This window comes from Ornithorhynchus anatinus, chromosome X2 (genome assembly GCF_004115215.2).
Source record: "Ornithorhynchus anatinus isolate Pmale09 chromosome X2, mOrnAna1.pri.v4, whole genome shotgun sequence".
Taxonomy (NCBI): domain Eukaryota; kingdom Metazoa; phylum Chordata; class Mammalia; order Monotremata; family Ornithorhynchidae; genus Ornithorhynchus; species Ornithorhynchus anatinus.
The window spans coordinates 21,335,927-21,354,008 of NC_041750.1; positions in this window are offsets into that span (position 1 = coordinate 21,335,927).

Sequence of the window (18,082 nt, forward strand, 5' to 3'; positions counted from 1 at the left end):
ACCCATCTCCAAAGCACAGATCCTTATACTGTGTTGCTCCCTATATCTGAAATTTGTTTTGTCTACTTCCCCCAGTTAGGTTGCATGCTCTTTGTGAGCAGGGATTGTGCCTACCACCTGTAAGATTTTCCCCCAAGTGCTTAGACAACACGGCCCACTGGAAGCTCTCATCAATTGACTGATCTATTGATTTTATCTCAACGCTTGGCCCAAGAAGTAGAAATTTCTAGGCTTCTTGATTGTAACAGCCAGTTCCACTGCACCCCAATTTAGGATGGGGCAGGAGGAAGCCAGAAGAGTCATTCTGTGCTGCCAATCAGAGGGAAGGATTGGGGAAGAAGTAGAGAGGAGAGAGATTTGTAGAAGACCCTTGGCCATCTTGGAAGTGAGAGGTTGCAAATAGAGTGCCTGGGAGAACTGGACACAGGGAAAACATATGCTGAAACAAATAAAGGGCACAGGGGATCAGAGATGATTCTGGATTAGGGTTGGGATGCCCTAAAATCTGGGGTCCAGGGTTAGGACTCTGGAAGAATGAGGCTCCTCCTCCTAAGGGGAACAGGACAATAAGAGACCCTGCTTACGAATGACTCGGAGAGGATGACAGGAACCTGGGAAACTCCAAGAGAAGAGGGGAAATAAATTTGTTCGTGTTCCTACTGAAATTATGATGCCCAGGGAAAAATAAATAGTAACTGGATAAAAAGTCAACTGAAGCAGTCCAACAGGTAGAAAGCCACAAACTCCCATCAGTGAAAATCTAAAGCAGAGGTCTAATACTTCCATATCCATGCTCTATCAGTCAAAAAGTGACAGAGCAAATGAATAGCCTTTTATTACAGGTCTATAAGTCGGTTCATATATTCAGCAATATTCAAACGAAGTGACTGTTCTTAGGAATAATTAAGAAAATGGACTGGGGGAAAATATTCTTTCAGCTTTCTGAAAATTTTTCAAAAGTAATCTTAGCAGCCCCTTTGTCAACTTGAGCATTATATCTTCAGTGAGACAATGATGTGATTGAAGGTAATATTCACATTATCTCATAATTCCATTTGGGAATGACCGCATCCTTAAATTGAATTAAAAGATCATGAATGTTGCTTATTCTCACCTGCATTTGCAGAATCAACCATTTCTAGTTGAATTCCAAAGTGTGATTTATTTATGTCTCATGAAGGAAGCATGAAATTAATTGTTTCAAGCAAGTACAAACAGGAACTCAAAATATTTTATTCTGGCATTCCTTGTGAGAACACAGTACTACCATACAGCTATGTATGCAGCTGTTTTCAAGAAAGAAAAAGAAAGGATAAACGATTTTTAATTCTTCTTCCAGTAAAACTAGCCAAGGACTATTTCACAGACCCTTTGGATGAATCAATTCTCTCTTTTACAGTTTGTGTGGTGCCATTTCTTAGGCCGGAACATTTGTCTTACCATTTTTTGAAGAGCATTTTTGCTTTAGAATACTCTTAAAGTAATGAATACTAATAGTCTTTATTACAATGCATCCATTCTTTCCAAGAAAACTCTCTAAGAGGATATGAACAGATGTTAAAGAGCAAGTGTTTATGATAATAGAACCTACTCAAATGGTCTGAGATCAAACTATTGTTCCCAGCCTGAACAAGAGAGCCGGGGTAGGAAGCAGGAAGTCCACAGTTGAGCTTCTGAGTCAGCTCTACCAGAGATTCCCACTTTGTCTTTAGGCAACTTAAACCCGGAGCTAATCTATCAGTTAGAGAGGAAAACAATGCTTATGTTATTTACAGGGATTTGTGATTTAGTTAATTAGTTATCGTGTTTGTAAAGTATGGTAAAGATTAAATTCACTACATAATTTATAAATGGGATTATTAATAATAATATCACACAACACTTACTTAAAGGCAGTTAACTTGAAACCAGACTGATCACAATGAATTATTCATTGGAAGCTGCTGGAGCATTTAAGCAATACACAGGCAAGGTAAATGAGGACTTTGCTGGTCTTGCGAGCCTATACGTAACCCAGAATTTTCGCCTGAGGAATAGGGAAGATTAGCCTCCCGAAGCAGTAAAGGAACTAATATTAATAAGCAGTAGCATGGCCTAGTGGGTAGAGCACAGGCCTGGGAGTCAGAAAGACCTAGGTTCTAATCGTGTTTCCACCACTTTTCTGCTGTGACCGTGGGCAAGTCACTTAACTTCTCTGACCTCAGTTACCTCATCTGTAAAACGGCTTAACGGATAGAACATGGGCCTGGTAGTCAAAAGCACCTCGGTTCTAATTCTGGCTCCACCACTTGTCTGCTGGGTGACCTTGAACAAGTCACTTAAACTTCTCTGGGCCGCAGTTACCTCATCCATAATATGGGAATTAAGAGCGAGAGCCCCATCTGGGACAGGGATTGTGTCCAACCCCATTAGCTTGTATCTCCCCAGCGCTTAGAACAGTGTTTGACACATAGTAAGCACTTAACCAATACCATCATTATTATTATTAGTATTATTATTATAAGCCAGCTTCCCAATGTGCTCCCAGGACCAGGTCCGCCATTTGAGAAATCAGACAAGTACCCCAATGCTTATGAGAAGCAGCATGGCTCAATGGAAAGAGCCCGGGCTTGGGAGTCAGAGGTCATGGGTTCAAATCCCGGCTCTACCACTTGTCAGCTGTGTGACCGTGGGCAAGTCACTTCACTTCTCTGTGCCTCAGTTCCCTCATCTGTAAAATGGGGATTAACTGTGAGCCTCACGTGGGACGACCTGATGACCCTGTATCTCCCCCAGCGCTTAGAACAGTGCTCTGCACATAGTAAGCGCTTAACAAATACCAATATTATTACTAAGTCACTTTACTTCTCTGTGCCTCAGTGACCTAATCTGGAAAATTGGGATTAACTGTGAGCCTCACGTGGGACACCCTGATTACCCTGTATCTCCCCCAGCACTTAGAACAGTGCTCTGTACATAGTAAGCGCTTAACAAATATCAACATCATTATGTATGCCTGGAGCGCCTTGCAACAGTGCAAAGGGTAAGAAAAAAACAGCTGCCACCCACCCTCAGTGTCCCTTTGTTGAACAGCTATGCCGTCTTCCCAAATCCATTCTGGCTGTCCTCCATGCCACTGAAGAGACTCCATCCTTTCTTGCTTTAGACCATCCCAGTGGGAAAGAGGAGAGCAGCTGCAGCCTGGTGCAGTCCCGAGGAGCCTGAAGTTTGGGTCCTCGAGAACTAGTACCTTTCTGATCTTTGTTTTTATTCTGTGGCATTTTCCTCTGTCTCTTATACTGTGTGATTTCCCAAGTGATATCAGTGCACTTGGATCTGTGACCTTTGGACATTTGATATTTGTCCCACCCCCAATCCCAGAGAACTTAGGTACATATCTTTAAACTATACATTAAAAATTCCTTATTTATTCATATTAACGTCTGTCTCCCCCGCCAGCCTGCAAATTCGATACGGGAAGGAAATGCATCTGCTAATTCTGTTGTATTGTACCCTCCCAAGCGTTCAGTGTACAGTGCTCCGTGCCGCATAAATACCACTGATCGATTGACGTCGGTGCGGCCTACCGCTGTGTGAACTCTGTTTAAAGTTCTGAAAACCTGGCTCCCTCGGTCGGAAACCTCTCTCTGATTTTGGGGTGCTTCGTGCATGCAGAATTGCTGAGACGCAGGTGTTAAAACCCCCCAGAAATGTGGCGTCAAACATCACATCTGGCAGCTCTGGATACATTCAGAATGGCAGAGGTGAGGAAAACCCATTCGCCATGGGAAGAAGAAAAAGCGGGATGAGCAACGGTTGGGAAGGAGGAAGAGGAGATATAATTGAAAAGGTGACAAGAGGACAGGAGGAAAGAGAAGAGGTAATTAAAGGGAAAGTGGGAAAAGTTACCATTTAATCACATTAGCATTAATCACGAGGTAACCAACCCACTGTAACAACCCATCGGTCAATAGCGATTTTCCAGTGCCTATCAAATGCAGAGTATTTCAACAAGTGCTTGAAAGAGTTTAGTAGAATTTTGAGGCTCCTCAAGGAGCTTCCAGAGGCAGAATGGAGGGGCTGAGGGCGTAGCTAGTAATCAGAAATGGAGCAATCCAGTTGAAGCGAAAACGCTAAACATTTTATGAGGCAAAGTGGAGATGACACCACTTGCAATCTACAAAAAAAAAAAAAGACCCACATTTGAGCAGGGCAATTAGGCAAAGATCTTTCCACCTTCTTAGAATTCTATGGTAGCCCTATTGCCAACGGGTCTTCTTCTATGAATCAATGGCCTAGGGGGAAAAGGCGAGTTTCTGGTCCCCACTTTGCCACTGGCCTCCTGAGAGATTTGGGAAAAACCATTTCTACAGGCTTGCATCGCCCCATCTTTAAAATGAGAATGAAAGAGATGGCATAATACAGGAACCGTGTCCTAACTGATAACCTTGTCCCTATTTCAGCATTTAGCACGAGATAAGTGCTTAATAGAGTCTATATTTTTATTAACGTTATTCTCCTGATTATTATTATTTCTATAGAGATACTGCACAAGTCAAAATCATTGAATTACCATTGAGGTTACAATCTTGGATTTATCCTACTGAGAGCTCATCTCCTCCAAGAGGCCTTCCCAGACTGAGTTTTCCCTTTTCCCTCCGCTCCCTCTCTGCTCCCCCTTCCCCACTTCACCTCCCCTCAGCTAAGCCCCCTTTCCCTCTGCTCCTCCTCCTCTCCCTTCCCCTCCCCTCAGCACTCTGCTCATTTGTCTATATTTTTATTACCCTATTTATTTTGTTAATGAGGTGTACATCCCCTTGATTCTATTGTGATGATGTTGTCTTGTTTCTGTCCCTCTGTCATCCCCCGATTTGACTGTAAGCCTGTCACTGGGCAGGGATTGTCTCTATCTGTTGCCGAATTGTACATTCCAAGCGCTTAGTACAGTGCTCTGCACATAGTAAGCGCTCAATAAATACTATTGAATGAATATTATCCCAAATGTGGTGCAGTGATAACATTTCCTTTAGCCAGAAGTACCCTGGCAACCTCATTTCCTGGAGCCAGCATCCATGAAGAAAGGTTGGCTCCAGGTCACGCACCCGCCCCCCCCAAATTGGAGACAAACGGTTATACCCCAAAGTGCTGGAGGAGAAAACTTTCTCTCTCCAAGAATCTCGAAAGCAATGGCTGAGGACTGACATACCCAGGCATCTGAGGCAAATCTGAGTTAGGCTCCAGGGACTTACCCCCCGATTGCCAGAAGAAATCCAGCCTTTTAGTACCATACAAAGCCATTGCTATTCTCCAAGTTGTGTGGGTAGTGTAACTGAAAACCCCAATCCTCTCTAAAAATCTCCTCCAAAACATGACTAAATACCCTTCTAATGCAGTGCAAATACTGATTAATTCTTTTACTTTTCCATTTAATACCGATTGTTATATTAGCCTCGTAGCTTTAAAGGTAATTTTGTGTTGATGGGTCTAGAGGAAATCTAGACCTTAAAGAGCTAATTAAATTCCCCACTGAGTTGTTTTGATTCTCTTTGTAAATAAATATGCTGAATATATAGTTGAATATCCAATTACTGCAGAATCTGAATAGAACTCTACCTTGAACTATGCGTATTTTAAGCAACACTTTCCCCAAGGCAAGCGATCAGATCTGCAGCCTTTTACCCTAAGATTCGGAAGGACTGACACAGAACACGATTGATGTAACTGGACCAGAATGTCAACTATGATAGAAATTATGATCAAGACGTGGAAGATGCATAATGAGGGATTTATCTACTTTGCAGTGCACTGCTATTGATAGACTGCCTCCAGGGGATTGTTTAGAGAAACTTAGATCTCGGCACTCAAGATTTAAGTAGTAATAAACAAATAAATATGATGTACCAACTGCCCCAATCCTTGAGAAATGGGCTCGATTCCTCTACATTGCAATGGTCTAAAGATTCTGAGGAGGGAGGGGTTGCAATGGGGTGTATGGGAGTCAGGGATTCAGGCTCAGTGGAAAGAGCACGGGCTTCAGAGTCAGGGGTCATGGGTTCTAATCCCAGCTCCTCCACTTGTCGTGTGACCATAGGCAAGTCACTTAAATTCTCTGGGCCTCAGTTCCCTCATCTATAAAATGGGAATTAAGACTGTGAGGCCCAAGTGGGACAACCCGATTACCCTGTATCTACCCCAGTGCTTAGAACAGTGCTTGGCACATAGTAAGTGTTTTACCAATGCCAACATTATTATTATTATTATTATTGAGCGCTTACTGTGTGCAGAGCACTGTACTAAGCGCTTGGGAGAGTACAATATTACAATAAGCAGATACGTTCCCTGCCCACAACGAGCTTCCAGTCTAGAAGGCGAGAGTTAATAATAATAATAATTTTGGTATTGGTTAAGCGCTTACTATGTGCCGAGCACTGTTCTAAGCGCTGGGGAAGACACAGGGGAATCAGGATGTCCCACGTGGGGCTCACAGTCTTAATCCCCATTTTACAGATGAGGTAACTGAGACACAGAGAAGTTAAGTGACTTGCCCACAGTCACACAGCTGACAAGTGGCAGAACTGGGATTCAAACTCATGACCTCTGACTCCAAAGCCCGTGCTCTTTCCACTGAGCCACGCTTCCAGTGGGCCATGGGAAACCTGGCCCAAAGAAGACTGGAAGAAGTATAAGAGTGTCTTGAAAATGTAACCCGGCCTGAACAGTTTCATTTGGGTGCAAGATAAAGGGGCACATTAGCTTTATTCCATCTGCTTGAACTATATTGGCATTGCGTGTCCATATATGATTGTCTTCCACCTATTTGCAGGGGTTGATTTATGGCACCTCATGAAACCATGTCCCTTGATTGGTTTCTGTCGGTAGGATCTGACTGACTGACTGATCTGTCAATCTTCTAATGCAGGGAAATCACAGTGGGACACCAGAGAATTTAGAGAGAATGGGAGAGATGCCTCTCTGAAAAATCAAAAACAGTCTCCTTCCCCCATTCTCCACTGCTCGGCTTCCCCTCCCCTCTCATCTCCTCCCAGCCCGATGCAGAGAGGGGCTACTGCCCCCAACTCTGTCACTGTTGCCCCTTCAGGAACGAGAAAAGACACGCAAGGGGGCTCCAGGGAACAGAGAGGAGGTGGAGGAGTGTTGTGGGAGTGTCATGTCACTGCCATCTCTCTGGGGGACAGAGAGGAGGGAGTGGGGGATCTGGAAGGTTGGTGTCGGTGGAGGGGAACAAAGAGGTTGCTTCCAGAGGGGTAGAAGCCGGGTTCGCTGGAATGTACCACCTCCCTTTTCCCCAGTTTCGCCCCTGGGTCCCCAGGCCGGCGACTAACATCAGTTTGAACCACTTAGGCAATAGACGAGGCAGAGCGATGTCGCCACAGCTTATCCATTCATCTGGAAGACCCGATCAAAATGCACAGGCTGCAGTTCAAATTGACAGTAATCCTTTGAGGAACCTCCCATTGTCTCCACCCAAACTCCCCAGGACAGATAACAGTAATAGCAGCAATAATAATGATAATTCTGATAATTTATTATGGGGCTTACTATGTGTCGAGCACATGTACTAAACCTTGGTAGATAGAGTATATGCAGGTAAGACACAGTCCCTGTCCCCACATTCCCTGTTTGGCAATTTCCCCTTATGTTCCCTGGCTTTCTCTTGCTCCAAGCATTCTCTAATCTTCCTCAATGGGAACCACGGGACTGAATGTATCTCTTGGAATCTCCCGTAATACATGCAAGAGTTTTTATCAACCAAACTGACATTCCTTTACTAGAGAAATAGGTTATGCCATATTGCATGATATTTTTTTCAATGTTTAAAGCTATCCCAAAAGGCTACTTGGATACTTTTTTTAAAAATAAAGCTTTATTAATCTGAAAAATCTTAAGCGAAAGGCAGAGTTTTAATTTTTCACTGAAATTTTACTTGGCTGAAATGTTCACTGACCAAGTTTATTACATCTCAAATGTTTATGCCTGGATTGCGAAAGACTGGCTTTTAAAAGAATACCATTTCAATTCTTTCCTCCACTGCATTCCTTCCACGCACATCTGTTATTGCCGTCAGAAAGGGTGCTGATGTATTCCACTCTCAAACAGGTGTCCTTTGGTAGTAACAGCGATTTCTTCAGTAACAGACACAGTACGGCAGTAGGATGAGCCTATCCGAGGAGGATAAGATCTGAGAACCTGATCCTACTGGTAATAGTAATGCAGGAAATAAACATATGTGAGGAAGTGGTTTGTCTCCCTGCTACTAAATCACTTTTCCCTCCATGGAAATGTAATATACAAAATACCATGTTAGTGGTTGTCAGATTTATGCTCCACATAAATTTATGCTTCATGTATGAGTTCATTTTTCCGGGAATTTTACAGAAATAAAAAGGCAAGAGTCTTTTGCAGTTGCAAAGGCTGGCTAAACTACTGATTCCATCCCTTTGTTAGATTATGAAACTCAATTTTAGAAATCATTTCACAACCCTTTTGTAAAGCAAAAGGGATACAGCTCGATAGCCATGGAGTAGGAAGACGGGCTTCTGGAGAACTTAGCAGTGAAAAGCAACATGAAGCAGTACAATTTAAAGGCACTGTGAGAAGGAATTTATTTTACATTCAAAATTGATATATGGGAGGGTGTGAAGGTGGGGTTCTTTCACAGGAATGCACCAAAGCAGCTTTATCTTAATAGGACGTTAAAAAAAAATGCACAGGCAGTCATGTTTCAACCTCTTGCTCACAGACTTTCTCCTGCCTGGAACTCCCTCTTTCTTCAAATTCTCCAGTTCAGAGTTCCCACCATCTTCCAATCCCTTCTGAAATCCCATCTATAGGATGCTTTTGCAACTAAATCTTTCTCCTCTCCAAGACATTTCCACCTCATTAGCATCTCAGCAATTCTGCTGCAACAATACACTGTCTTTTCTCTCACATACACACATACATAATATTTTCCATTCTCTACTAAAGACCCTTTTCACCTATCTGTGCAGTCCTCCTTTTTCTTCTTAATATGACTTATTTTGGGTCTACCCCCTTCCTTGGAATGTAACCTACCTGACAGCAGGAATCATGTCTTCTAGTCTATCGAACTCTCCCCAAGCCCTTGTTATGGTGATTTTCATACTGGATTGTAAGCGCCTTAATGTCAGGGGTGGAGTCTATCAACTTCATGGTGGAGTCTATCAACTTCATTGTATCGTACTCTTCAAATAACTTAGTATCATGTTCTGCACCCAGGAAGCACTCAGTTGATTCACATACTAGGCATTCAATCTATACAACTGATTGATAAACTGATTAAAGTATCAACGGTCAACAGCTCTTCTAGGCTATAAGAGATGAAGTGGTTGTAATCTCTCCCTGCCCTTTCCACCACTAAACAGCTGCTCTGAATGCCAGAGCATCTGTTTCTGGGGCAATGTTATTGAGGACTTTAAATTCCTCTCTTCTCTCTCCCCACTGAAGGATTCTCCACCATGTGGATTCAGTAGGCAGTTGGTCACAGTTGGATTGCAGGAAAGTTTAGTTGGCCACCCTAGTGAGCCCCCTGGTTAAGAAAAAAGTAGGCTTTTTCTGTTACATTGTATTCTCCCAAGTGCTTAGTACAGTGCTCAGCACACAATATGTCCAATAAATATGATTGCTTGACTGTGGTAATTGTTAAGGGCTTTCTCAGAGCTGGGGAAGATACAAGTTATGCCTTGTCCCCTTGGATCGGCTTCAGGCGGAGCAAGAAGGAGGCAGGACAAAAGAGCTTCAGTCAGTACAAACCAGATACACACACACACACACACACACACACCCCCACCCCCATCCCTAGGACTTTTTATCCCTAGTCGACTCTTTGCCATGTCTCTGTTCCAAACGGGGCTTGCTTTGAACCAGGGAGATTCCCAGCTGGCTGAATAGACAAGTCACTTCACTTCTCAATCCCTCAGTTTTCCTCACCTGCAAAACAGGGATTCAACACCTGTTTTCCCTGGCTACTTAGACCTTGAGCCCCATGTGGGACAAGAACCATGTCCAGTCTGCCTATCATGTATCAACCCAAGAGACAAAATACCACAATTATTACCATGATCAGATAGCATTAGATATTTCTGACCGGTAACACGATAACTGTGGCATTTGTTAATTACCTTAGTGTCGAGCTATGTACTAAGCATTGGGGTAGATGTTAGGTAATCAGATCCCACATGGGGCTCACAGTAGGAGGGAGAGCCATTGAGTACAGTACTCTGCACACAGTAAGTGCTTAATAAATACCATTGAATGAAGAGTTATTGAATTGCCATGTTTCAGATTAGAGAACTGAGGCACAGAGAAGTTAAGTGAATTGCCCAAGCTCACACAGCAGGCAAGTCGTGGACCTAGGATTAGAACCCAGTTCCCTCATCTGTAAAATGGGGATGAAGACTGTGAGCCTCATGTGGGACAACCTCATTCCCCTGTATCTCCCCCAGCGCTTAGAATAGTGCTCTGCACATAGTAGGCACTTAACAAATACCAACATTATTAACCCAGGTCCTCTGACTCCTAGGCCCGTGCTCTTTCCACTAGGCCATTCTGCTTCTCAGAGAGGACACCTCCTCCTCCTACCCAGCCAACCACAATGTCATTAAATAGTCTCAGAGTTCTGAGTAACCTTTCGGTGAGTGGCTTCATTTTGCCCGTCACTAGAAACCAAATCTTTGCATTTAAAGGAAGTTGTCCCTAATACGAGGATTGGCACAGCAGAAAAAAAATAGTGTCCTAGCAAAGGTATTGAGGTTTTGGTCATCAAAATAATTCAGGGAGACTTGGGATTGTATCTCCCTGGAGGGCATTCCTCAGTTAATTCAAGCAAATAAGTTTAGAACTGTGAAGCCAGAGCTGTTATTACAGAAAATGTTACGTTTGTTGAGCTTTTCTCATAGCTATGTTTTTAATTTTGTACAAACAGCAGCAGATTGACTTTGGCTAAAACATGTAATAGCATTAAACAAAGGAATAAATGATAACTAAAATGTTATGGGATATTGAACTACTTCCTGAAATCTAAATTGAAAAATCACTAAGAGATTTAGGCAACAAGCAGATCCGAAGAAGGAAATGAAAAACAGAGGTGCTAACACTGAAGCTTATCCTAAAATGCTAATCATTTGATATTGTTGAGATCAATTTTTCCCCCCATCAGATTTGGAAGGGCGTGTCTCCCTGGAATAGAGAGTGTCTAAATTTCTTTCCTGCCCTCCCTGGAGTCTCCACAGTGGCCAGAGGCATTCTCAAAAACCCCTAGAAACTGAACTGCCACTCATCAACATACGTTCACGTGGAAAAAAAATCAAAAATAAAAAAAAAATCCAGATTTTATGTTCCAGAGGCCTAGAGAGAAGGGGAGAATCTGGCTGACTGGATTTAAAATATTTACCACCTGCTTGATTCAAAGGGCATTAGATGACGATACTCACTGGAGATGACATTCCCTTCAATGATATTGTTGAGAATTCATTTCCATTATTAAAAATACCCAGTCCGATGAAGTTTTCCTAGATTCTTCAATTCAGCTAGGGAAAAACTGGGCTCGTTTCCTTACAACACTGTTGCTATATTATTTTCACAGGCATCTTTTGGTTTGGTCTTGTTTTGTTTTTTTTTTCAGAAGGAAGACAAAGGAAGGGTAAAATGCCAATCCTAGAAACCAGAGAAGTCCTAGTCTACAGTACCAAAATAAATACAAAAGCAAACATGTCTACAATTAAAAGATGGTAACATTGCATTATAATTAGTTGTCTCAGGAAGCAAAGATATTTTCAGTTAACTGAATGGGTGACAATTACTTGGATTATTGTCATACTTTAAAATGTCAGTGTTAAATGATTGCTTTAAGCACATAATAATAAATTCTGCACTCTTAAGTGGCAAAACAATAAAACTAGAGTTAGTGTTTTTATAGGGAGCAAAATTAAAACGCTCACAAAAACCTGCAGTATATTATTTTCAGAAGACATAATACCAAGAGGAATAACTGCAGGTAAACAAACACAGTTCTGGAGCTCAGCGATTCTTTCAGAAGCCAACAGTGGCTAAGCCTAACCTGACGGGCACGCCCACCATTTTAGAAGTTGCAAGCTAAGGAAGCAGTGATGGCAAAAAAAATTTATAAACCTCAAAGACACCTCGCTGGAAATCTGGCTTAATTATATCATTTATAAAGCTGCCAATGGATAACGTTCCACAACTGCTATAAAACTTGCGTGATTTCCTGGGATTTATTGTGATCACCTTGTTGTACTACAAGTCACTGTTTACCCCTATTTATTGTCCTTGGATTATTCAAACGATTAACTTCACGTCCTTGTTGTGCAGGCTGCCTTCCATTACACTGCCATATTCTTTAATGTACTAACGATTATGTTACCAGGCGATTTAAGATTGAAAGCTGGATTTTTTTCCCCCAAAAACAAAGATATTAGCTTACTTCTTCTCCCCATAGCAAAGGCGAGCAGACTGGCACAAGAACATGTTGAGTAATCTTATAGGCCTTAATGCTGGAAGGAGAATTAAGACATCCCCTTCACCCTCTTTAAGCATAAAATCTGGGGGGGCAGGAACATTCCCCAGCAGATCGCCAATTTCTGCCTACTTCTGGGAGGGGTGGCGGCCTTCATATCAGAGAGATCGTCACCATACTGATGTGCCACCTGGAGTTGAGGCCAAACAACCCCCCAAAACCCGCTCAACTCCTGAGACAGGGTCTGTGGCCTATCATGATTAACTTGTATCTTCCCTAGTGCTTAGAACAGTGCTTTTTCACATAGTAAGTGCTGCTAACAAATACCATAAGAGTAAATAATAATAGTAATAGAAAGAAGATGAAGACCACAGCCTGTTTAGGAGTTGCCAAAGAGGAGGCTTCACTAGCCAAAATTTAGTAAAAGGATCAAGTCTACTTAATTGTACTCTCATAACAGCTAGTTACAGTGCTCTGTTCATAGCATGCGCTCAGTAAATACCACGGATTGATGATCTATAGATGTATAGAAAAGGATCAAAGTAATGCTACCAACCGGGACCAGAATGAACAACTGACCTAATCCGTATCCTAACCTTAACCCAAATGTGCAAGAAGACAACCAATAGATTCCCAACTGCTTCCCAATAGCAGAAAACAAGAGCACTGCAGTTATGTGGTTGGATTTCTAAGTCATAATCCAATCTTTGCAAATGCTAGGGAAAGAAGAAAAAACCAAGGTCAGACAATCTTATTTTAATTTTATTCTCCTTCCAATTTTTCAGTCACTCTAGTGAGAGAATTGGATGGCATTTCAAGTTTCCTATATCAGAGTCATACAGAATATTACCCTGGAGTTGAGTGCCATTAAAATGAAGAATGTCCCAAATGGAAAAAAAAGGTAATACTAAATAATGGAAAGAATACCAACTCATGCTTCAAGATTACTTTTCCTACCCACTTTCTTTGTGAACATCGTTTGTCAGAGTTTCTATGTCGCCTTTCAGTTTTGATGCTGGGCAAAATCAAAGTGCTCTGCACACAGTAAGCACTCGCTAGATATCACTGATCGACTGAAAGGGTTGAACCTGATTTCACATTAGTAGAGTGGCCAATGCGATGGGCTATCCTGCAGAGGAAGTATCATGCCCTAAAACAGAGCGGTGTTGTCATGGTGGGGGGCATTTCTCTCAAAAAAGCTCTGTTGTCTGACTCCAGGAGCAGTTGGCAGAGACACTGTTTAGCATCAGCTCGGGCAGTAAACTAGCTGTAGAAACACAGAACGTGTTTACCAACTCTGTTGTATTGTACTCTCCCAAGCTCTTCGTATAGTCTGCCCAGAGTAGTGCTCAATCATACAACGATTAAATATGATTGACTGATAGATGGTAAGCTCCTTGGGAGCAGGTATAATGTCTACTTTAGTCAACTAAACTCTTCAGTACAGTGTTCCTGCTCAGAGTGAGCATTCATTAAAATATTATTGATTGATTATTGAGAGAAGAGGTGGGGCAAATGTCCTGAGCTTAGTCTTCATGTGCCACAAACTATCAGATCTACATTTCCTCACCGACTCTTTTATCTCCAATTATGAATTGTTTTAAAGGCACAATCATTCTGAAAACTGTTCACATTGGCCAACGAGCGGGGGCTGGAGGATAGGCCTGGTGGGTAGGTGTGGTGGCTGGCCCTGGTGCTCTATGGGACTGAACAGCCTCAGCCAAACACATGTTTGCCAGGATCCGGTCGTTGCGGCCTTTGGTTCCAAACCCCATGTTTGGGCATTTGAGCTTCTACTTTGGCGCCAATAAGAAAGGGCATTCTTAGCCATTCTGTTGCATTCATGAGCACAGAATGCTTTTGTTTAAACCACCTGTGTTAAAACCAGTTTTTTCTTTTTTTAAGTTCAGCTTTTCTTCCTTTGCATTTTTTTTAAAACATTTATGATTTGGAAATTAGTGTGGCCTAGTGGAGGAGAAAAGAGTCTGGGAGTCAGAAAATCTGGGTTACTAATCCCAGCCTTGCATAATTGCCTAATGTGTGACCTTGGGCAAGCCACTTAACTGGTCTGTGCTCCCGGTTTCTCATCCGTAAAATGGTGATTAAGTACCTGTTCTCTCCCCCACTTAAACTGTGAGCTCCATGTGGGACAATGACTCTGCCCAATCAGATTGTATTGTATCTGCCCCACTGTATCCACCCAATACAGTCCATGCTACAGAGTTGGGAATTGAGTACATGTTCAACAATGATGCCATTATTATTTTGATCATTTTTGCACTGGAACTGGCATTCCCCAACAGATGTCGGGGTTAGTTCCCTTTCATTTGCCTTGGAGGTAGCATTGCTTGTTTGTGTGCTCCAGATGGTAAGCAGGGACTCAGATTTTTAAAAATCTAGGTAGTTGTATATTTTTGGACTGACCAGACACTAGGAAGCGGGGTGGGTGGGGGGTGGGGGGTGGGGGCTTGTTGATATACCAAGTTAAAATCGCTATTTATTTCTCCAAGATATTTCATTCTAATAAAATCAGTTTTGAGGCCTCCTTTTAAAGTGAGCCAGATTCCAACAGGAAACTTTTCTTCTAAATATTACACAGCCTAGTGTAATTCTTTAACATTTATTGGAAGACTCTAAAGCTATCAATTAAAATGAGCTCCTAAGATTCTATTCTCCCATGGGAAAATAAAGCCTGGGGTATGTTTGAATTGTGTTACTTTCTGTAACATTTGTAAACTATTTCAGTCCAGAAATCACAGTAGTACTCGTCTGCCCTGTCCTTGTCCATTTAATGAGAAAAGTGAGATAAATGCTACCAAGGAACAAATGATCACATGACAAATTTCAGGCTGATGCGTCTTGGGTTGCCAAGATGTCAGCTTTGAAACTTGGCATTTGCATTCAAAACTAGATAACCTTACTAGAGTGACTACTGTCACTGTATCTACAAAAGAGATGAATAAATCAACAATAATTGAAGTACTAAAAGTGTCTAATTTCCCACATAGCGCTTCAAGCAACAACTGAAATTAAAAAACTGTTAAAACACGGCTACGTAGCCATACGATCTTGTCACAAACGCACTGAAGCAAAGGTTAACAAAAAAAAAGAATGAATACAAGCGTGGAGTTGGTTGTAGGGATGCTCGATACACCATAGTGATAAACTGCATAAATGTCAAATCCCAGAAGAGTTCTAAGGAGCTTCACATTCCCATCATAAGAATTTTTGTGTTGTTGCCATTTCTCTAGTGTGAACAAACTGGGAAACCTCTGAATTTGATTCACTGGCATGTTAAAAAACATTTTCAATAGTTTATCTGGTTCCCAGAGACCACATAACACCTCAAATTGCACAATATTCAATTCCCCAAAACACCACAAAGAGCAAAGAGAATCAGAATCGCTGGATTGAAAGAGAAACTGATGAGCTATATCCGGTTGATTCTCTCTCCAGAATGGACTGTATCTCAACTAGATGAGATTTTTTTTTTAAATTAAAGAGCACTTGGGAATATGAGCCCACAGCTTCCCTCTCTACCCCAATCCTCGCATCCACTGGGCTTTTCAATGAGGAAGTTTTTCCATACTTACCAACAATGACCAAGGGTGCCATTTTGTAGCATTCCTTCCCCGGGAGCAAAAATATCAACTGAGAAACCCAGTAGGTGTATTTCAGGGCTTCGGCTGAAGCCAATACAATTAAGGGTGGTGTTCAGGGCCTTTGGAAAGGAAAATGGAATAACCTGGGGCTGCTCGGGACTGATATCAGACACCCCATTGAAGACACTCCATTGAGAGTAACTTGGGAGTTTAAATGAGGTGCATTTACTTTTTCAGGAAATTAGGGTTTCATTTATTGCCCCTCTACAGTGTCCTAAGGGAATGAAAGCTCCTAGCTATATTCCTGAAATTCCAAGGCCGTGAGTTGGGCCCTTAAGGCCAGAGAACATGTTCTTTCCTTTTGGTGTGCTCTCCTAAGCACTTAATCCAGTGTTCTGCACTCAGTAAGTACCTTAGATAAATGCTGCTCCTGTTGATTATTATTATTAGATTAAGCGCTTACAATGTGTCAAGCACTGTTGTAAGCATTGGGGAAGATATGAGTTGAATAAATTGGATGTAGGCCCTGTCCCACATGGGTTTACGGTCCAAATAGGAGGGAGAATAGGTATTGAATCCCCAAATTACAGATGAGGAAATTGAGCCATAGAGAAGCTAAATGATTTGTTCAAGGTCACCCGGCAGGCAAGTGGTGGAGCTGGGATTAGAACCCAGGTCCTCTGACTCTCAAGACTGTGCTCTTTCCACTAGGCCGTGCTGCTCCTCTTTGATTAAAAGAGGGATATGATGCATATTCCTCCTAAGCTTAATTAAAACTCAAAGAGGTTTAAACAGCTTTCGGCCAGACCACTTCATGGCCGGGGCAGTAATTGAGGAGTGGAAGTCAGAGCTTCCTGTCTTTCTCCACCCCTTCCCCAGATTTAAGTTCTCTTCCTCCTTGGCTTTTTCGGGCAGAACTCACACATCCTTGCACCAGGTGGGTTTCGTTCGCATTTCCAAGTTGCTTCTGGGGCTAATTGTAGGCTAGGTCTAGGTGGCGATGGTGAAGCTAAACTGTGGTGGAGAGCTGTGGGAAAGGGGAAGCAGAGAGGAGAAATGGGTCCTCTTCCTCCAGCTGCTGCCGTGGGGTAGAGAAGGAAGCACCGAAGAACCCCAGGATACTCAGTTGCCTAAAGCTGGCTTGGGTTTGGGGGTGGGTTAGAGGGACAGCAAGAGAGGATCAGAGGTCGTTGTTCCAAAATGTCACCAAATTATTCAATTCCCTCTAACTGTAAACTTGAGCTCATGGCCAGAAGCACACAATGGATCTACATTCATCTCTCCATGAGTAAGGAACTCATGCCGACAGACTCCGTAAAATTAGTGGGGGTCCTGGCTTCGCTCCTTTTAAAACTTAAAGGCAATTCCAGGTGGCAATTCCAACCTCCAAAGGCAATAGATCTCGCCCTGAAGAGCCCAAAGCAACTAAACTTAGGGCAACTCATCTTGAAAGTCTGTACCATCTCCATGAAGTAGAATTCAATTTCACACAGAGCTGTCATTTTTTGGATGGTTGGACAGATAATGCATAATCAGTGATGTCAGAAACCAGTTAAAAGCCTTTCCAAATACCTGACAAATGGGATTGATCAACCTCTGGCATATTTAAAGATTTTTAACCACAGTATCCTGGACATAAAGAGCATCATGGTAAGTACAAGAAAAAAATTAGGATTGCTGAATGAGGTTCTGGCTTCATAAGCAAACTATGATGAACATTTCACAATGTTTCACATTCCTCTCGTTGGAGAATTTGAAAGCCATAGGGGCCCATGTCTACTCTGGCTCACTCATTCACAAAGATCCAGTTTCACCTCATGGGAATTGTGGGCAAGAAACAGTACCAAAGAGGGAATCTTACTCGCAGTTGGTACTGGGAGTTGAAACTCTGACCCATAAGTGGCAAAACAGGGACAGTGTCCTTCATCCCCATGTCTGGCGGGACCCATATGGTGCCTCTCTCATAAGCAGACATTTGCATTTCACC